The sequence below is a fragment of the Plectrocnemia conspersa genome, unplaced genomic scaffold (genome assembly GCF_051122295.1).
Source record: "Plectrocnemia conspersa isolate PC_06_02 unplaced genomic scaffold, ASM5112229v1 ptg000009l, whole genome shotgun sequence".
Classification (NCBI taxonomy): domain Eukaryota; kingdom Metazoa; phylum Arthropoda; class Insecta; order Trichoptera; family Polycentropodidae; genus Plectrocnemia; species Plectrocnemia conspersa.
The window spans coordinates 30,448,787-30,468,984 of record NW_028277173.1 but is presented as its reverse complement, the minus strand read 5'-3'; positions in this window follow the sequence as shown (position 1 = coordinate 30,468,984).

Sequence of the window (20,198 nt, the reverse complement as noted above, 5' to 3'; positions counted from 1 at the left end):
CGATGTATCAGTTCGATCGTACCCCCATACTAGCCATTTTGAGACTTTCGGAAGAGTTAACGCTCCTAACTGTTTGGTTTCGAAGATAAAAATTTAAATTTTGAGTATCGCATAGAACTAACGTGCAGCCCCTATACGTTATGTTTAAAAAAAATATATAAAATTTTTTTTCAAAATGGCGGCTAATGTAAAAATTCAAAGTGTCATAACTTTGCTAAATGAAATCCTACTGAAAAATGTCTAATGCAAAAAGTGTTTGGAATTTTAATTTGCATATAAAAGCAATTTTTAATTATTTTTTTTTTAATAAAAACCGAGTCTTACCATATATTGACCGAGACCTCGAACGAGCTTTTATGCGACTCTGCATATAGTTAATGCTCGTACGAGGTTTCTATTTAAGAAATAGACTTGAATTTTTAATACAAAATAGAGCTTTCGACTATACTTACGATACTATAAAAAAAAATTAAAAATTAAAAAATAAAAGTATTTTTTTTTCAAAACACGTTTAGTGTGATGAGTCGATCGACCCACCATACATACGCTCATAAGGTTTTCAATATAGTTAAGGTCAGTGTGAGCTTATTTATACATATTTAAATTTCAATTTTTGTGACAGTATAGAATTCTTAAGCATCCTGTGTATGTTTGTTAGCAAAATCCATTTTGTCAATTTTTTGCAAAATGGCGACAAGTATTGAAGTTCAATCACTTATAACTCAGTAGTGTTAAATTTTGTCAAAAAGGTCTCTTTACATAAAATGTTTAGAAGCCTAAAGTTCATCAGAATAAAATATAAAAAATATATATTTTTGCTTGAAAACAAGCGATGTATCAGTTCGATCGTACCCCCATACTAGCCATTTTGAGACTTTCGGAAGAGTTAACGCTCTTAACTGTTTGGTTTCGAAGATAAAAATTTAAATTTTAAGTATCGCATAGAACTAACGTGCAGCCCCTATACGTTATGTTTAAAAAAAATATATAAATTTTTTTTTTAAAATGGCGGCTAATGTAAAAATTCAAAGTGTCATAACTTTGCTAAATGAAATCCTACTGAAAAATGTCTAATGCAAAAAGTGTTTGGAATTTTAATTTGCATATAAAAGCAATTTTTAATTATTTTTTTTTTAATAAAAACCGAGTCTTACCATATATTGACCGAGACCTCGAACGAGCTTTTATGCGACTCTGCATATAGTTAATGCTCGTACGAGGTTTCTATTTAAGAAATAGACTTGAATTTTTTAAACAAAATAGAGCTTTCGACTATACTTACGATACTATAAAAAAAAATTAAAAATTAAAAAATAAAAGTATTTTTTTTTCAAAACACGTTTAGTGTGATGAGTCGATCGACCCACCATACATACGCTCATAAGATTTTCAATATAGTTAAGGTCAGTGTGAGCTTATTTATACATATTTAAATTTCAATTTTTGTGACAGTATAGAATTCTTAAGCATCCTGTGTATGTTTGTTAGCAAAATCCATTTTGTCAATTTTTTGCAAAATGGCGACAAGTATTGAAGTTCAATCACTTATAACTCAGTAGTGTTGAATTTTGTCAAAAAGGTCTCTATACATAAAATGTTTAGAAGCCTAAAGTTCATCAGAATAAAATATAAAAAATATATATTTTTGCTTGAAAGCAAGCGATGTATCAGTTCGATCGTACCCCCATACTAGCCATTTTGAGACTTTCGGAAGAGTTAACGCTCTTAACTGTTTGGTTTCGAAGATAAAAATTTAAATTTTGAGTATCGCATAGAACTAACGTGCAGCCCCTATACGTTATGTTTAAAAAAATATATAAAATTTTTTTTCAAAATGGCGGCTAATGTAAAAATTCAAAGTGTCATAACTTTGCTAAATAAAATCCTACTGAAAAATGTCTAATGCAAAAAGTGTTTGGAATTTTAATTTGCATATAAAAGCAATTTTTAATTATTTTTTTTTTAATAAAAACCGAGTCTTACCATATATTGACCGAGACCTCGAACGAGCTTTTATGCGACTCTGCATATAGTTAATGCTCGTACGAGGTTTCTATTTTAGAAATAGACTTGAATTTTTAATACAAAATAGAGCTTTCGACTATACTTACGATACTATAAAAAAAAATTAAAAATTAAAAAATAAAAGTATTTTTTTTTCAAAACACGTTTAGTGTGATGAGTCGATCGACCCACCATACATACGCTCATAAGATTTTCAATATAGTTAAGGTCAGTGTGAGCTTATTTATACATATTTAAATTTCAATTTTTGTGACAGTATAGAATTCTTAAGCATCCTGTGTATGTTTGTTAGCAAAATCCATTTTGTCAATTTTTTGCAAAATGGCGACAAGTATTGAAGTTCAATCACTTATAACTCAGTAGTGTTGAATTTTGTCAAAAAGGTCTCTATACATAAAATGTTTAGAAGCCTAAAGTTCATCAGAATAAAATATAAAAAATATATATTTTTGCTTGAAAACAAGCGATGTATCAGTTCGATCGTACCCCCATACTAGCCATTTTGAGACTTTCGGAAGAGTTAACGCTCTTAACTGTTTGGTTTCGAAGATAAAAATTTAAATTTTGAGTATCGCATAGAACTAACGTGCAGCCCCTATACGTTATGTTTAAAAAAAATATATAAAATTTTTTTTCAAAATAGCGGCTAATGTAAAAATTCAAAGTGTCATAACTTTGCTAAATGAAATCCTACTGAAAAATGTCTAATGCAAAAAGTGTTTGGAATTTTAATTTGCATATAAAAGCAATTTTTAATTATTTTTTTTTTAATAAAAACCGAGTCTTACCATATATTGACCGAGACCTCGAACGAGCTTTTATGCGACTCTGCATATAGTTAATGCTCGTACGAGGTTTCTATTTAAGAAATAGACTTAAATTTTTAATACAAAATAGAGCTTTCGACTATACTTACGATACTATAAAAAAAAATTAAAAATTAAAAAATAAAAGTATTTTTTTTTCAAAACACGTTTAGTGTGATGAGTCGATCGACCCACCATACATACGCTCATAAGATTTTCAATATAGTTAAGGTCAGTGTGAGCTTATTTATACATATTTAAATTTCAATTTTTGTGACAGTATAGAATTCTTAAGCATCCTGTGTATGTTTGTTAGCAAAATCCATTTTGTCAATTTTTTGCAAAATGGCGACAAGTATTGAAGTTCAATCACTTATAACTCAGTAGTGTTGAATTTTGTCAAAAAGGTCTCTATACATAAAATGTTTAGAAGCCTAAAGTTCATCAGAATAAAATATAAAAAATATATATTTTTGCTTGAAAACAAGCGATGTATCAGTTCGATCGTACCCCCATACTAGCCATTTTGAGACTTTCGGAAGAGTTAACGCTCTTAACTGTTTGGTTTCGAAGATAAAAATTTAAATTTTGAGTATCGCATAGAACTAACGTGCAGCCCCTATACGTTATGTTTAAAAAAAATATATAAAAATTTTTTTCAAAATGGCGGCTAATGTAAAAATTCAAAGTGTCATAACTTTGCTAAATAAAATCCTACTGAAAAATGTCTAATGCAAAAAGTGTTTGGAATTTTAATTTGCATATAAAAGCAATTTTTAATTATTTTTTTTTTAATAAAAACCGAGTCTTACCATATATTGACCGAGACCTCGAACGAGCTTTTATGCGACTCTGCATATAGTTAATGCTCGTACGAGGTTTCTATTTAAGAAATAGACTTGAATTTTTAATACAAAATAGAGCTTTCGACTATACTTACGATACTATAAAAAAAAATTAAAAATTAAAAAATAAAAGTATTTTTTTTTCAAAACACGTTTAGTGTGATGAGTCGATCGACCCACCATACATACGCTCATAAGATTTTCAATATAGTTAAGGTCAGTGTGAGCTTATTTATACATATTTAAATTTCAATTTTTGTGACAGTATAGAATTCTTAAGCATCCTGTGTATGTTTGTTAGCAAAATCCATTTTGTCAATTTTTTGCAAAATGGCGACAAGTATTGAAGTTCAATCACTTATAACTCAGTAGTGTTGAATTTTGTCAAAAAGGTCTCTATACATAAAATGTTTAGAAGCCTAAAGTTCATCAGAATAAAATATAAAAAATATATATTTTTGCTTGAAAACAAGCGATGTATCAGTTCGATCGTACCCCCATACTAGCCATTTTGAGACTTTCGGAAGAGTTAACGCTCTTAACTGTTTGGTTTCGAAGATAAAAATTTAAATTTTGAGTATCGCATAGAACTAACGTGCAGCCCCTATACGTTATGTTTAAAAAAAATATATAAAATTTTTTTTCAAAATAGCGGCTAATGTAAAAATTCAAAGTGTCATAACTTTGCTAAATGAAATCCTACTGAAAAATGTCTAATGCAAAAAGTGTTTGGAATTTTAATTTGCATATAAAAGCAATTTTTAATTATTTTTTTTTTAATAAAAACCGAGTCTTACCATATATTGACCGAGACCTCGAACGAGCTTTTATGCGACTCTGCATATAGTTAATGCTCGTACGAGGTTTCTATTTAAGAAATAGACTTGAATTTTTAATACAAAATAGAGCTTTCGACTATACTTACGATACTATAAAAAAAAATTAAAAATTATAAAATAAAAGTATTTTTTTTCAAAACACGTTTAGTGTGATGAGTCGATCGACCCACCATACATACGCTCATAAGATTTTCAATATAGTTAAGGTCAGTGTGAGCTTATTTATACATATTTAAATTTCAATTTTTGTGACAGTATAGAATTCTTAAGCATCCTGTGTATGTTTGTTAGCAAAATCCATTTTGTCAATTTTTTGCAAAATGGCGACAAGTATTGAAGTTCAATCACTTATAACTCAGTAGTGTTAAATTTTGTCAAAAAGGTCTCTATACATAAAATGTTTAGAAGCCTAAAGTTCATCAGAATAAAATATAAAAAATATATATTTTTGCTTGAAAACAAGCGATGTATCAGTTCGATCGTACCCCCATACTAGCCATTTTGAGACTTTCGGAAGAGTTAACGCTCTTAACTGTTTGGTTTCGAAGATAAAAATTTAAATTTTAAGTATCGCATAGAACTAACGTGCAGCCCCTATACGTTATGTTTAAAAAAAATATATAAATTTTTTTTTCAAAATGGCGGCTAATGTAAAAATTCAAAGTGTCATAACTTTGCTAAATGAAATCCTACTGAAAAATGTCTAATGCAAAAAGTGTTTGGAATTTTAATTTGCATATAAAAGCAATTTTTAATTATTTTTTTTTTAATAAAAACCGAGTCTTACCATATATTGACCGAGACCTCGAACGAGCTTTTATGCGACTCTGCATATAGTTAATGCTCGTACGAGGTTTCTATTTTAGAAATAGACTTGAATTTTTAATACAAAATAGAGCTTTCGACTATACTTACGATACTATAAAAAAAAATTAAAAATTAAAAAATAAAAGTATTTTTTTTTCAAAACACGTTTAGTGTGATGAGTCGATCGACCCACCATACATACGCTCATAAGATTTTCAATATAGTTAAGGTCAGTGTGAGCTTATTTATACATATTTAAATTTCAATTTTTGTGACAGTATAGAATTCTTAAGCATCCTGTGTATGTTTGTTAGCAAAATCCATTTTGTCAATTTTTTGCAAAATGGCGACAAGTATTGAAGTTCAATCACTTATAACTCAGTAGTGTTGAATTTTGTCAAAAAGGTCTCTATACATAAAATGTTTAGAAGCCTAAAGTTCATCAGAATAAAATATAAAAAATATATATTTTTGCTTGAAAACAAGCGATGTATCAGTTCGATCGTACCCCCATACTAGCCATTTTGAGACTTTCGGAAGAGTTAACGCTCTTAACTGTTTGGTTTCGAAGATAAAAATTTAAATTTTGAGTATCGCATAGAACTAACGTGCAGCCCCTATACGTTATGTTTAAAAAAAATATATAAAATTTTTTTTCAAAATAGCGGCTAATGTAAAAATTCAAAGTGTCATAACTTTGCTAAATGAAATCCTACTGAAAAATGTCTAATGCAAAAAGTGTTTGGAATTTTAATTTGCATATAAAAGCAATTTTTAATTATTTTTTTTTTAATAAAAACCGAGTCTTACCATATATTGACCGAGACCTCGAACGAGCTTTTATGCGACTCTGCATATAGTTAATGCTCGTACGAGGTTTCTATTTAAGAAATAGACTTAAATTTTTAATACAAAATAGAGCTTTCGACTATACTTACGATACTATAAAAAAAAATTAAAAATTAAAAAATAAAAGTATTTTTTTTTCAAAACACGTTTAGTGTGATGAGTCGATCGACCCACCATACATACGCTCATAAGATTTTCAATATAGTTAAGGTCAGTGTGAGCTTATTTATACATATTTAAATTTCAATTTTTGTGACAGTATAGAATTCTTAAGCATCCTGTGTATGTTTGTTAGCAAAATCCATTTTGTCAATTTTTTGCAAAATGGCGACAAGTATTGAAGTTCAATCACTTATAACTCAGTAGTGTTGAATTTTGTCAAAAAGGTCTCTATACATAAAATGTTTAGAAGCCTAAAGTTCATCAGAATAAAATATAAAAAATATATATTTTTGCTTGAAAACAAGCGATGTATCAGTTCGATCGTACCCCCATACTAGCCATTTTGAGACTTTCGGAAGAGTTAACGCTCTTAACTGTTTGGTTTCGAAGATAAAAATTTAAATTTTGAGTATCGCATAGAACTAACGTGCAGCCCCTATACGTTATGTTTAAAAAAAATATATAAAAATTTTTTTCAAAATGGCGGCTAATGTAAAAATTCAAAGTGTCATAACTTTGCTAAATAAAATCCTACTGAAAAATGTCTAATGCAAAAAGTGTTTGGAATTTTAATTTGCATATAAAAGCAATTTTTAATTATTTTTTTTTTAATAAAAACCGAGTCTTACCATATATTGACCGAGACCTCGAACGAGCTTTTATGCGACTCTGCATATAGTTAATGCTCGTACGAGGTTTCTATTTAAGAAATAGACTTGAATTTTTAATACAAAATAGAGCTTTCGACTATACTTACGATACTATAAAAAAAAATTAAAAATTAAAAAATAAAAGTATTTTTTTTTCAAAACACGTTTAGTGTGATGAGTCGATCGACCCACCATACATACGCTCATAAGATTTTCAATATAGTTAAGGTCAGTGTGAGCTTATTTATACATATTTAAATTTCAATTTTTGTGACAGTATAGAATTCTTAAGCATCCTGTGTATGTTTGTTAGCAAAATCCATTTTGTCAATTTTTTGCAAAATGGCGACAAGTATTGAAGTTCAATCACTTATAACTCAGTAGTGTTGAATTTTGTCAAAAAGGTCTCTATACATAAAATGTTTAGAAGCCTAAAGTTCATCAGAATAAAATATAAAAAATATATATTTTTGCTTGAAAACAAGCGATGTATCAGTTCGATCGTACCCCCATACTAGCCATTTTGAGACTTTCGGAAGAGTTAACGCTCTTAACTGTTTGGTTTCGAAGATAAAAATTTAAATTTTGAGTATCGCATAGAACTAACGTGCAGCCCCTATACGTTATGTTTAAAAAAAATATATAAAATTTTTTTTCAAAATAGCGGCTAATGTAAAAATTCAAAGTGTCATAACTTTGCTAAATGAAATCCTACTGAAAAATGTCTAATGCAAAAAGTGTTTGGAATTTTAATTTGCATATAAAAGCAATTTTTAATTATTTTTTTTTTAATAAAAACCGAGTCTTACCATATATTGACCGAGACCTCGAACGAGCTTTTATGCGACTCTGCATATAGTTAATGCTCGTACGAGGTTTCTATTTAAGAAATAGACTTGAATTTTTAATACAAAATAGAGCTTTCGACTATACTTACGATACTATAAAAAAAAATTAAAAATTATAAAATAAAAGTATTTTTTTTCAAAACACGTTTAGTGTGATGAGTCGATCGACCCACCATACATACGCTCATAAGATTTTCAATATAGTTAAGGTCAGTGTGAGCTTATTTATACATATTTAAATTTCAATTTTTGTGACAGTATAGAATTCTTAAGCATCCTGTGTATGTTTGTTAGCAAAATCCATTTTGTCAATTTTTTGCAAAATGGCGACAAGTATTGAAGTTCAATCACTTATAACTCAGTAGTGTTAAATTTTGTCAAAAAGGTCTCTATACATAAAATGTTTAGAAGCCTAAAGTTCATCAGAATAAAATATAAAAAATATATATTTTTGCTTGAAAACAAGCGATGTATCAGTTCGATCGTACCCCCATACTAGCCATTTTGAGACTTTCGGAAGAGTTAACGCTCTTAACTGTTTGGTTTCGAAGATAAAAATTTAAATTTTAAGTATCGCATAGAACTAACGTGCAGCCCCTATACGTTATGTTTAAAAAAAATATATAAATTTTTTTTTCAAAATGGCGGCTAATGTAAAAATTCAAAGTGTCATAACTTTGCTAAATGAAATCCTACTGAAAAATGTCTAATGCAAAAAGTGTTTGGAATTTTAATTTGCATATAAAAGCAATTTTTAATTATTTTTTTTTTAATAAAAACCGAGTCTTACCATATATTGACCGAGACCTCGAACGAGCTTTTATGCGACTCTGCATATAGTTAATGCTCGTACGAGGTTTCTATTTTAGAAATAGACTTGAATTTTTAATACAAAATAGAGCTTTCGACTATACTTACGATACTATAAAAAAAAATTAAAAATTAAAAAATAAAAGTATTTTTTTTTCAAAACACGTTTAGTGTGATGAGTCGATCGACCCACCATACATACGCTCATAAGATTTTCAATATAGTTAAGGTCAGTGTGAGCTTATTTATACATATTTAAATTTCAATTTTTGTGACAGTATAGAATTCTTAAGCATCCTGTGTATGTTTGTTAGCAAAATCCATTTTGTCAATTTTTTGCAAAATGGCGACAAGTATTGAAGTTCAATCACTTATAACTCAGTAGTGTTGAATTTTGTCAAAAAGGTCTCTATACATAAAATGTTTAGAAGCCTAAAGTTCATCAGAATAAAATATAAAAAATATATATTTTTGCTTGAAAACAAGCGATGTATCAGTTCGATCGTACCCCCATACTAGCCATTTTGAGACTTTCGGAAGAGTTAACGCTCTTAACTGTTTGGTTTCGAAGATAAAAATTTAAATTTTGAGTATCGCATAGAACTAACGTGCAGCCCCTATACGTTATGTTTAAAAAAAATATATAAAATTTTTTTTCAAAATAGCGGCTAATGTAAAAATTCAAAGTGTCATAACTTTGCTAAATGAAATCCTACTGAAAAATGTCTAATGCAAAAAGTGTTTGGAATTTTAATTTGCATATAAAAGCAATTTTTAATTATTTTTTTTTTAATAAAAACCGAGTCTTACCATATATTGACCGAGACCTCGAACGAGCTTTTATGCGACTCTGCATATAGTTAATGCTCGTACGAGGTTTCTATTTAAGAAATAGACTTAAATTTTTAATACAAAATAGAGCTTTCGACTATACTTACGATACTATAAAAAAAAATTAAAAATTAAAAAATAAAAGTATTTTTTTTTCAAAACACGTTTAGTGTGATGAGTCGATCGACCCACCATACATACGCTCATAAGATTTTCAATATAGTTAAGGTCAGTGTGAGCTTATTTATACATATTTAAATTTCAATTTTTGTGACAGTATAGAATTCTTAAGCATCCTGTGTATGTTTGTTAGCAAAATCCATTTTGTCAATTTTTTGCAAAATGGCGACAAGTATTGAAGTTCAATCACTTATAACTCAGTAGTGTTGAATTTTGTCAAAAAGGTCTCTATACATAAAATGTTTAGAAGCCTAAAGTTCATCAGAATAAAATATAAAAAATATATATTTTTGCTTGAAAACAAGCGATGTATCAGTTCGATCGTACCCCCATACTAGCCATTTTGAGACTTTCGGAAGAGTTAACGCTCTTAACTGTTTGGTTTCGAAGATAAAAATTTAAATTTTAAGTATCGCATAGAACTAACGTGCAGCCCCTATACGTTATGTTTAAAAAAAATATATAAAATTTTTTTTCAAAATGGCGGCTAATGTAAAAATTCAAAGTGTCATAACTTTGCTAAATAAAATCCTACTGAAAAATGTCTAATGCAAAAAGTGTTTGGAATTTTAATTTGCATATAAAAGCAATTTTTAATTATTTTTTTTTTAATAAAAACCGAGTCTTACCATATATTGACCGAGACCTCGAACGAGCTTTTATGCGACTCTGCATATAGTTAATGCTCGTACGAGGTTTCTATTTAAGAAATAGACTTGAATTTTTAATACAAAATAGAGCTTTCGACTATAGTTACGATACTATAAAAAAAAATTAAAAATTAAAAAATAAAAGTATTTTTTTTTCAAAACACGTTTAGTGTGATGAGTCGATCGACCCACCATACATACGCTCATAAGATTTTCAATATAGTTAAGGTCAGTGTGAGCTTATTTATACATATTTAAAATTTAATTTTTGTGACAGTATAGAATTCTTAAGCATCCTGTGTATGTTTGTTAGCAAAATCCATTTTGTCAATTTTTTGCAAAATGGCGACAAGTATTGAAGTTCAATCACTTATAACTCAGTAGTGTTGAATTTTGTCAAAAAGGTCTCTATACATAAAATGTTTAGAAGCCTAAAGTTCATCAGAATAAAATATAAAAAATATATATTTTTGCTTGAAAACAAGCGATGTATCAGTTCGATCGTACCCCCATACTAGCCATTTTGAGACTTTCGGAAGAGTTAACGCTCTTAACTGTTTGGTTTCGAAGATAAAAATTTAAATTTTGAGTATCGCATAGAACTAACGTGCAGCCCCTATACGTTATGTTTAAAAAAAATATATAAAATTTTTTTTCAAAATGGCGGCTAATGTAAAAATTCAAAGTGTCATAACTTTGCTAAATAAAATCCTACTGAAAAATGTCTAATGCAAAAAGTGTTTGGAATTTTAATTTGCATATAAAAGCAATTTTTAATTATTTTTTTTTTAATAAAAACCGAGTCTTACCATATATTGACCGAGACCTCGAACGAGCTTTTATGCGACTCTGCATATAGTTAATGCTCGTACGAGGTTTCTATTTAAGAAATAGACTTGAATTTTTAATACAAAATAGAGCTTTCGACTATACTTACGATACTATAAAAAAAAATTAAAAATTAAAAAATAAAAGTATTTTTTTTTCAAAACACGTTTAGTGTGATGAGTCGATCGACCCACCATACATACGCTCATAAGATTTTCAATATAGTTAAGGTCAGTGTGAGCTTATTTATACATATTTAAATTTCAATTTTTGTGACAGTATAGAATTCTTAAGCATCCTGTGTATGTTTGTTAGCAAAATCCATTTTGTCAATTTTTTGCAAAATGGCGACAAGTATTGAAGTTCAATCACTTATAACTCAGTAGTGTTGAATTTTGTCAAAAAGGTCTCTATACATAAAATGTTTAGAAGCCTAAAGTTCATCAGAATAAAATATAAAAAATATATATTTTTGCTTGAAAACAAGCGATGTATCAGTTCGATCGTACCCCCATACTAGCCATTTTGAGACTTTCGGAAGAGTTAACGCTCTTAACTGTTTGGTTTCGAAGATAAAAATTTAAATTTTGAGTATCGCATAGAACTAACGTGCAGCCCCTATACGTTATGTTTAAAAAAAATATATAAAATTTTTTTTCAAAATGGCGGCTAATGTAAAAATTCAAAGTGTCATAACTTTGCTAAATGAAATCCTACTAACAAATGTCTAATGCAAAAAGTGTTTGGAATTTTAATTTGCATATAAAAGCAATTTTTTATTATTTTTTTTTTAATAAAAACCGAGTCTTACCATATATTGACCGAGACCTCGAACGAGCTTTTATGCGACTCTGCATATAGTTAATGCTCGTACGAGGTTTCTATTTAAGAAATAGACTTGAATTTTGAATACAAAATAGAGCTTTCGACTATACTTACGATACTATAAAAAAAAATTAAAAATTAAAATATAAAAGTATTTTTTTTTCAAAACACGTTTAGTGTGATGAGTCGATCGACCCACCATACATACGCTCATAAGATTTTCAATATAGTTAAGGTCAGTGTGAGCTTATTTATACATATTTAAATTTCAATTTTTGTGACAGTATAGAATTCTTAAGCATCCTGTGTATGTTTGTTAGCAAAATCCATTTTGTCAATTTTTTGCAAAATGGCGACAAGTATTGAAGTTCAATCACTTATAACTCAGTAGTGTTGAATTTTGTCAAAAAGGTCTCTATACATAAAATGTTTAAAAGCCTAAAGTTCATCAGAATAAAATATAAAAAATATATATTTTTGCTTGAAAACAAGCGATGTATCAGTTCGATCGTACCCCCATACTAGCCATTTTGAGACTTTCGGAAGAGTTAACGCTCTTAACTGTTTGGTTTCGAAGATAAAAATTTAAATTTTGAGTATCGCATAGAACTAACGTGCAGCCCCTATACGTTATGTTTAAAAAAAATATATAAAATTTTTTTTTAAAATGGCGGCTAATGTAAAAATTCAAAGTGTCATAACTTTGCTAAATGAAATCCTACTGAAAAATGTCTAATGCAAAAAGTGTTTGGAATTTTAATTTGCATATAAAAGCAATTTTTAATTATTTTTTTTTTAATAAAAACCGAGTCTTACCATATATTGACCGAGACCTCGAACGAGCTTTTATGCGACTCTGCATATAGTTAATGCTCGTACGAGGTTTCTATTTAAGAAATAGACTTGAATTTTTAATACAAAATAGAGCTTTCGACTATACTTACGATACTATAAAAAAAAATTAAAAATTAAAAAATAAAAGTATTTTTTTTTCAAAACACGTTTAGTGTGATGAGTCGATCGACCCACCATACATACGCTCATAAGATTTTCAATATAGTTAAGGTCAGTGTGAGCTTATTTATACATATTTAAATTTCAATTTTTGTGACAGTATAGAATTCTTAAGCATCCTGTGTATGTTTGTTAGCAAAATCCATTTTGTCAATTTTTTGCAAAATGGCGACAAGTATTGAAGTTCAATCACTTATAACTCAGTAGTGTTGAATTTTGTCAAAAAGGTCTCTATACATAAAATGTTTAGAAGCCTAAAGTTCATCAGAATAAAATATAAAAAATATATATTTTTGCTTGAAAACAAGCGATGTATCAGTTCGATCGTACCCCCATACTAGCCATTTTGAGACTTTCGGAAGAGTTAACGCTCTTAACTGTTTGGTTTCGAAGATAAAAATTTAAATTTTGAGTATCGCATAGAACTAACGTGCAGCCCCTATACGTTATGTTTAAAAAAAATATATAAAATTTTTTTTCAAAATGGCGGCTAATGTAAAAATTCAAAGTGTCATAACTTTGCTAAATGAAATCCTACTGAAAAATGTCTAATGCAAAAAGTGTTTGGAATTTTAATTTGCATATAAAAGCAATTTTTAATTATTTTTTTTTAATAAAAACCGAGTCTTACCATATATTGACCGAGACCTCGAACGAGCTTTTATGCGACTCTGCATATAGTTAATGCTCGTACGAGGTTTCTATTTAAGAAATAGACTTGAATTTTTAATACAAAATAGAGCTTTCGACTATACTTACGATACTATAAAAAAAAATTAAAAATTAAAAAATAAAAGTATTTTTTTTTCAAAACACGTTTAGTGTGATGAGTCGATCGACCCACCATACATACGCTCATAAGATTTTCAATATAGTTAAGGTCAGTGTGAGCTTATTTATACATATTTAAATTTCAATTTTTGTGACAGTATAGAATTCTTAAGCATCCTGTGTATGTTTGTTAGCAAAATCCATTTTGTCAATTTTTTGCAAAATGGCGACAAGTATTGAAGTTCAATCACTTATAACTCAGTAGTGTTGAATTTTGTCAAAAAGGTCTCTATACATAAAATGTTTAAAAGCCTAAAGTTCATCAGAATAAAATATAAAAAATATATATTTTTGCTTGAAAACAAGCGATGTATCAGTTCGATCGTACCCCCATACTAGCCATTTTGAGACTTTCGGAAGAGTTAACGCTCTTAACTGTTTGGTTTCGAAGATAAAAATTTAAATTTTGAGTATCGCATAGAACTAACGTGCAGCCCCTATACGTTATGTTTAAAAAAAATATATAAAATTTTTTTTGAAAATGGCGGCTAATGTAAAAATTCAAAGTGTCATAACTTTGCTAAATGAAATCCTACTGAAAAATGTCTAATGCAAAAAGTGTTTGGAATTTTAATTTGCATATAAAAGCAATTTTTAATTATTTTTTTTTTAATAAAAACCGAGTCTTACCATATATTGACCGAGACCTCGAACGAGCTTTTATGCGACTCTGCATATAGTTAATGCTCGTACGAGGTTTCTATTTAAGAAATAGACTTGAATTTTGAATACAAAATAGAGCTTTCGACTATACTTACGATACTATAAAAAAAAATTAAATATTAAAAAATAAAAGTATTTTTTTTTCAAAACACGTTTAGTGTGATGAGTCGATCGACCCACCATATATACGCTCATAAGATTTTCAATATAGTTAAGGTCAGTGTGAGCTTATTTATACATATTTAAATTTCAATTTTTGTGACAGTATAGAATTCTTAAGCATCCTGTGTATGTTTGTTAGCAAAATCCATTTTGTCAATTTTTTGCAAAATGGCGACAAGTATTGAAGTTCAATCACTTATAACTCAGTAGTGTTGAATTTTGTCAAAAAGGTCTCTATACATAAAATGTTTAGAAGCCTAAAGTTCATCAGAATAAAATATAAAAAATATATATTTTTGCTTGAAAACAAGCGATGTATCAGTTCGATCGTACCCCCATACTAGCCATTTTGAGACTTTCGGAAGAGTTAACGCTCTTAACTGTTTGGTTTCGAAGATAAAAATTTAAATTTTGAGTATCGCATAGAACTAACGTGCAGCCCCTATACGTTATGTTTAAAAAAAATATATAAAATTTTTTTTCAAAATGGCGGCTAATGTAAAAATTCAAAGTGTCATAACTTTGCTAAATGAAATCCTACTGAAAAATGTCTAATGCAAAAAGTGTTTGGAATTTTAATTTGCATATAAAAGCAATTTTTAATTATTTTTTTTTTAATAAAAACCGAGTCTTACCATATATTGACCGAGACCTCGAACGAGCTTTTATGCGACTCTGCATATAGTTAATGCTCGTACGAGGTTTCTATTTAAGAAATAGACTTGAATTTTTAATACAAAATAGAGCTTTCGACTATACTTACGATACTATAAAAAAAAATTAAAAATTAAAAAATAAAAGTATTTTTTTTTCAAAACACGTTTAGTGTGATGAGTCGATCGACCCACCATACATACGCTCATAAGATTTTCAATATAGTTAAGGTCAGTGTGAGCTTATTTATACATATTTAAATTTCAATTTTTGTGACAGTATAGAATTCTTAAGCATCCTGTGTATGTTTGTTAGCAAAATCCATTTTGTCAATTTTTTGCAAAATGGCGACAAGTATTGAAGTTCAATCACTTATAACTCAGTAGTGTTGAATTTTGTCAAAAAGGTCTCTATACATAAAATGTTTAGAAGCCTAAAGTTCATCAGAATAAAATATAAAAAATATATATTTTTGCTTGAAAACAAGCGATGTATCAGTTCGATCGTACCCCCATACTAGCCATTTTGAGACTTTCGGAAGAGTTAACGCTCTTAACTGTTTGGTTTCGAAGATAAAAATTTAAATTTTGAGTATCGCATAGAACTAACGTGCAGCCCCTATACGTTATGTTTAAAAAAAATATATAAAATTTTTTTTCAAAATGGCGGCTAATGTAAAAATTCAAAGTGTCATAACTTTGCTAAATGAAATCCTACTGAAAAATGTCTAATGCAAAAAGTGTTTGGAATTTTAATTTGCATATAAAAGCAATTTTTAATTATTTTTTTTTTAATAAAAACCGAGTCTTACCATATATTGACCGAGACCTCGAACGAGCTTTTATGCGACTCTGCATATAGTTAATGCTTGTACGAGGTTTCTATTTAAGAAATAGACTTCAATTTTTAATACAAAATAGAGCTTTCGACTATACTTACGATACTATAAAAAAAAATTAAAAATTAAAAAATAAAAGTATTTTTTTTTCAAAACACGTTTAGTGTGATGAGTCGATCGACCCACCATACATACGCTCATAAGATTTTCAATATAGTTAAGGTCAGTGTGAGCTTATTTATACATATTTAAATTTCAATTTTTGTGACAGTATAGAATTCTTAAGCATCCTGTGTATGTTTGTTAGCAAAATCCATTTTGTCAATTTTTTGCAAAATGGCGACAAGTATTGAAGTTCAATCACTTATAACTCAGTAGTGTTGAATTTTGTCAAAAAGGTCTCTATACATAAAATGTTTAGAAGCCTAAAGTTCATCAGAATAAAATATAAAAAATATATATTTTTGCTTGAAAACAAGCGATGTATCAGTTCGATCGTACCCCCATACTAGCCATTTTGAGACTTTCGGAAGAGTTAACGCTCTTAACTGTTTGGTTTCGAAGATAAAAATTTAAATTTTGAGTATCGCATAGAACTAACGTGCAGCCCCTATACGTTATGTTTAAAAAAAATATATAAAATTTTTTTTCAAAATGGCGGCTAATGTAAAAATTCAAAGTGTCATAACTTTGCTAAATGAAATCCTACTGAAAAATGTCTAATGCAAAAAGTGTTTGGAATTTTAATTTGCATATAAAAGCAATTTTTAATTATTTTTTTTTAATAAAAACCGAGTCTTACCATATATTGACCGAGACCTCGAACGAGCTTTTATGCGACTCTGCATATAGTTAATGCTCGTACGAGGTTTCTATTTAAGAAATAGACTTGAATTTTTAATACAAAATAGAGCTTTCGACTATACTTACGATACTATAAAAAAAAATTAAAAATTAAAAAATAAAAGTATTTTTTTTTCAAAACACGTTTAGTGTGATGAGTCGATCGACCCATTATACATACGCTCATAAGATTTTCAATATAGTTAAGGTCAGTGTGAGCTTATTTATACATATTTAAATTTCAATTTTTGTGACAGTATAGAATTCTTAAGCATCCTGTGTATGTTTGTTAGCAAAATCCATTTTGTCATTTTTTTGCAAAATGGCGACAAGTATTGAAGTTCAATCACTTATAACTCAGTAGTGTTGAATTTTGTCAAAAAGGTCTCTATACATAAAATGTTTAGAAGCCTAAAGTTCATCAGAATAAAATATAAAAAATATATATTTTTGCTTGAAAACAAGCGATGTATCAGTTCGATCGTACCCCCATACTAGCCATTTTGAGACTTTCGGAAGAGTTAACGGTCTTAACTGTTTGGTTTCGAAGATAAAAATTTAAATTTTGAGTATCGCATAGAACTAACGTGCAGCCCCTATACGTTATGTTTAAAAAAAATATATAAAATTTTTTTTCAAAATAGCGGCTAATGTAAAAATTCAAAGTGTCATAACTTTGCTAAATGAAATCCTACTGAAAAATGTCTAATGCAAAAAGTGTTTGGAATTTTAATTTGCATATAAAAGCAATTTTTAATTATTTTTTTTTTAATAAAAACCGAGTCTTACCATATATTGACCGAGACCTCGAACGAGCTTTTATGCGACTCTGCATATAGTTAATGCTCGTACGAGGTTTCTATTTAAGAAATAGACTTGAATTTTTAATACAAAATAGAGCTTTCGACTATACTTACGATACTATAAAAAAAAATTAAAAATTAAAAAATAAAAGTATTTTTTTTTCAAAACACGTTTAGTGTGATGAGTCGATCGACCCACCATACATACGCTCATAAGATTTTCAATATAGTTAAGGTCAGTGTGAGCTTATTTATACATATTTAAAATTTAATTTTTGTGACAGTATAGAATTCTTAAGCATCCTGTGTATGTTTGTTAGCAAAATCCATTTTGTCAATTTTTTGCAAAATGGCGACAAGTATTGAAGTTCAATCACTTATAACTCAGTAGTGTTGAATTTTGTCAAAAAGGTCTCTATACATAAAATGTTTAGAAGCCTAAAGTTCATCAGAATAAAATATAAAAAATATATATTTTTGCTTGAAAACAAGCGATGTATCAGTTCGATCGTACCCCCATACTAGCCATTTTGAGACTTTCGGAAGAGTTAACGCTCTTAACTGTTTGGTTTCGAAGATAAAAATTTAAATTTTGAGTATCGCATAGAACTAACGTGCAGCCCCTATACGTTATGTTTAAAAAAAATATATAAAATTTTTTTTCAAAATGGCGGCTAATGTAAAAATTCAAAGTGTCATAACTTTGCTAAATGAAATCCTACTGAAAAATGTCTAATCCAAAAAGTGTTTGGAATTTTAATTTGCATATAAAAGCAATTTTTAATTATTTTTTTTTTAATAAAAACCGAGTCTTACCATATATTGACCGAGACCTCGAACGAGCTTTTATGCGACTCTGCATATAGTTAATGCTCGTACGAGGTTTCTATTTAAGAAATAGACTTGAATTTTTAATACAAAATAGAGCTTTCGACTATACTTACGATACTATAAAAAAAAATTAAAAATTAAAAAATAAAAGTATTTTTTTTTCAAAACACGTTTAGTGTGATGAGTCGATCGACCCACCATACATACGCTCATAAGATTTTCAATATAGTTAAGGTCAGTGTGAGCTTATTTATACATATTTAAATTTCAATTTTTGTGACAGTATAGAATTCTTAAGCATCCTGTGTATGTTTGTTAGCAAAATCCATTTTGTCATTTTTTTGCAAAATGGCGACAAGTATTGAAGTTCAATCACTTATAACTCAGTAGTGTTGAATTTTGTCAAAAAGGTCTCTATACATAAAATGTTTAGAAGCCTAAAGTTCATCAGAATAAAATATAAAAAATATATATTTTTGCTTGAAAACAAGCGATGTATCAGTTCGATCGTACCCCCATACTAGCCATTTTGAGACTTTCGGAAGAGTTAACGCTCTTAACTGTTTGGTTTCGAAGATAAAAATTTAAATTTTGAGTATCGCATAGAACTAACGTGCAGCCCCTATACGTTATGTTTAAAAAAAATATATAAAATTTTTTTTCAAAATAGCGGCTAATGTAAAAATTCAAAGTGTCATAACTTTGCTAAATGAAATCCTACTGAAAAATGTCTAATGCAAAAAGTGTTTGGAATTTTAATTTGCATATAAAAGCAATTTTTAATTATTTTTTTTTTAATAAAAACCGAGTCTTACCATATATTGACCGAGACCTCGAACGAGCTTTTATGCGACTCTGCATATAGTTAATGCTCGTACGAGGTTTCTATTTAAGAAATAGACTTGAATTTTTAATACAAAATAGAGCTTTCGACTATACTTACGATACTATAAAAAAAAATTAAAAATTAAAAAATAAAAGTATTTTTTTTTCAAAACACGTTTAGTGTGATGAGTCGATCGACCCACCATACATACGCTCATAAGATTTTCAATATAGTTAAGGTCAGTGTGAGCTTATTTATACATATTTAAAATTTAATTTTTGTGACAGTATAGAATTCTTAAGCATCCTGTGTATGTTTGTTAGCAAAATCCATTTTGTCAATTTTTTGCAAAATGGCGACAAGTATTGAAGTTCAATCACTTATAACTCAGTAGTGTTGAATTTTGTCAAAAAGGTCTCTATACATAAAATGTTTAGAAGCCTAAAGTTCATCAGAATAAAATATAAAAAATATATATTTTTGCTTGAAAACAAGCGATGTATCAGTTCGATCGTACCCCCATACTAGCCATTTTGAGACTTTCGGAAGAGTTAACGCTCTTAACTGTTTGGTTTCAAAGATAAAAATTTAAATTTTGAGTATCGCATAGAACTAACGTGCAGCCCCTATACGTTATGTTTAAAAAAAATATATAAAATTTTTTTTCAAAATGGCGGCTAATGTAAAAATTCAAAGTGTCATAACTTTGCTAAATGAAATCCTACTGAAAAATGTCTAATGCAAAAAGTGTTTGGAATTTTAATTTGCATATAAAAGC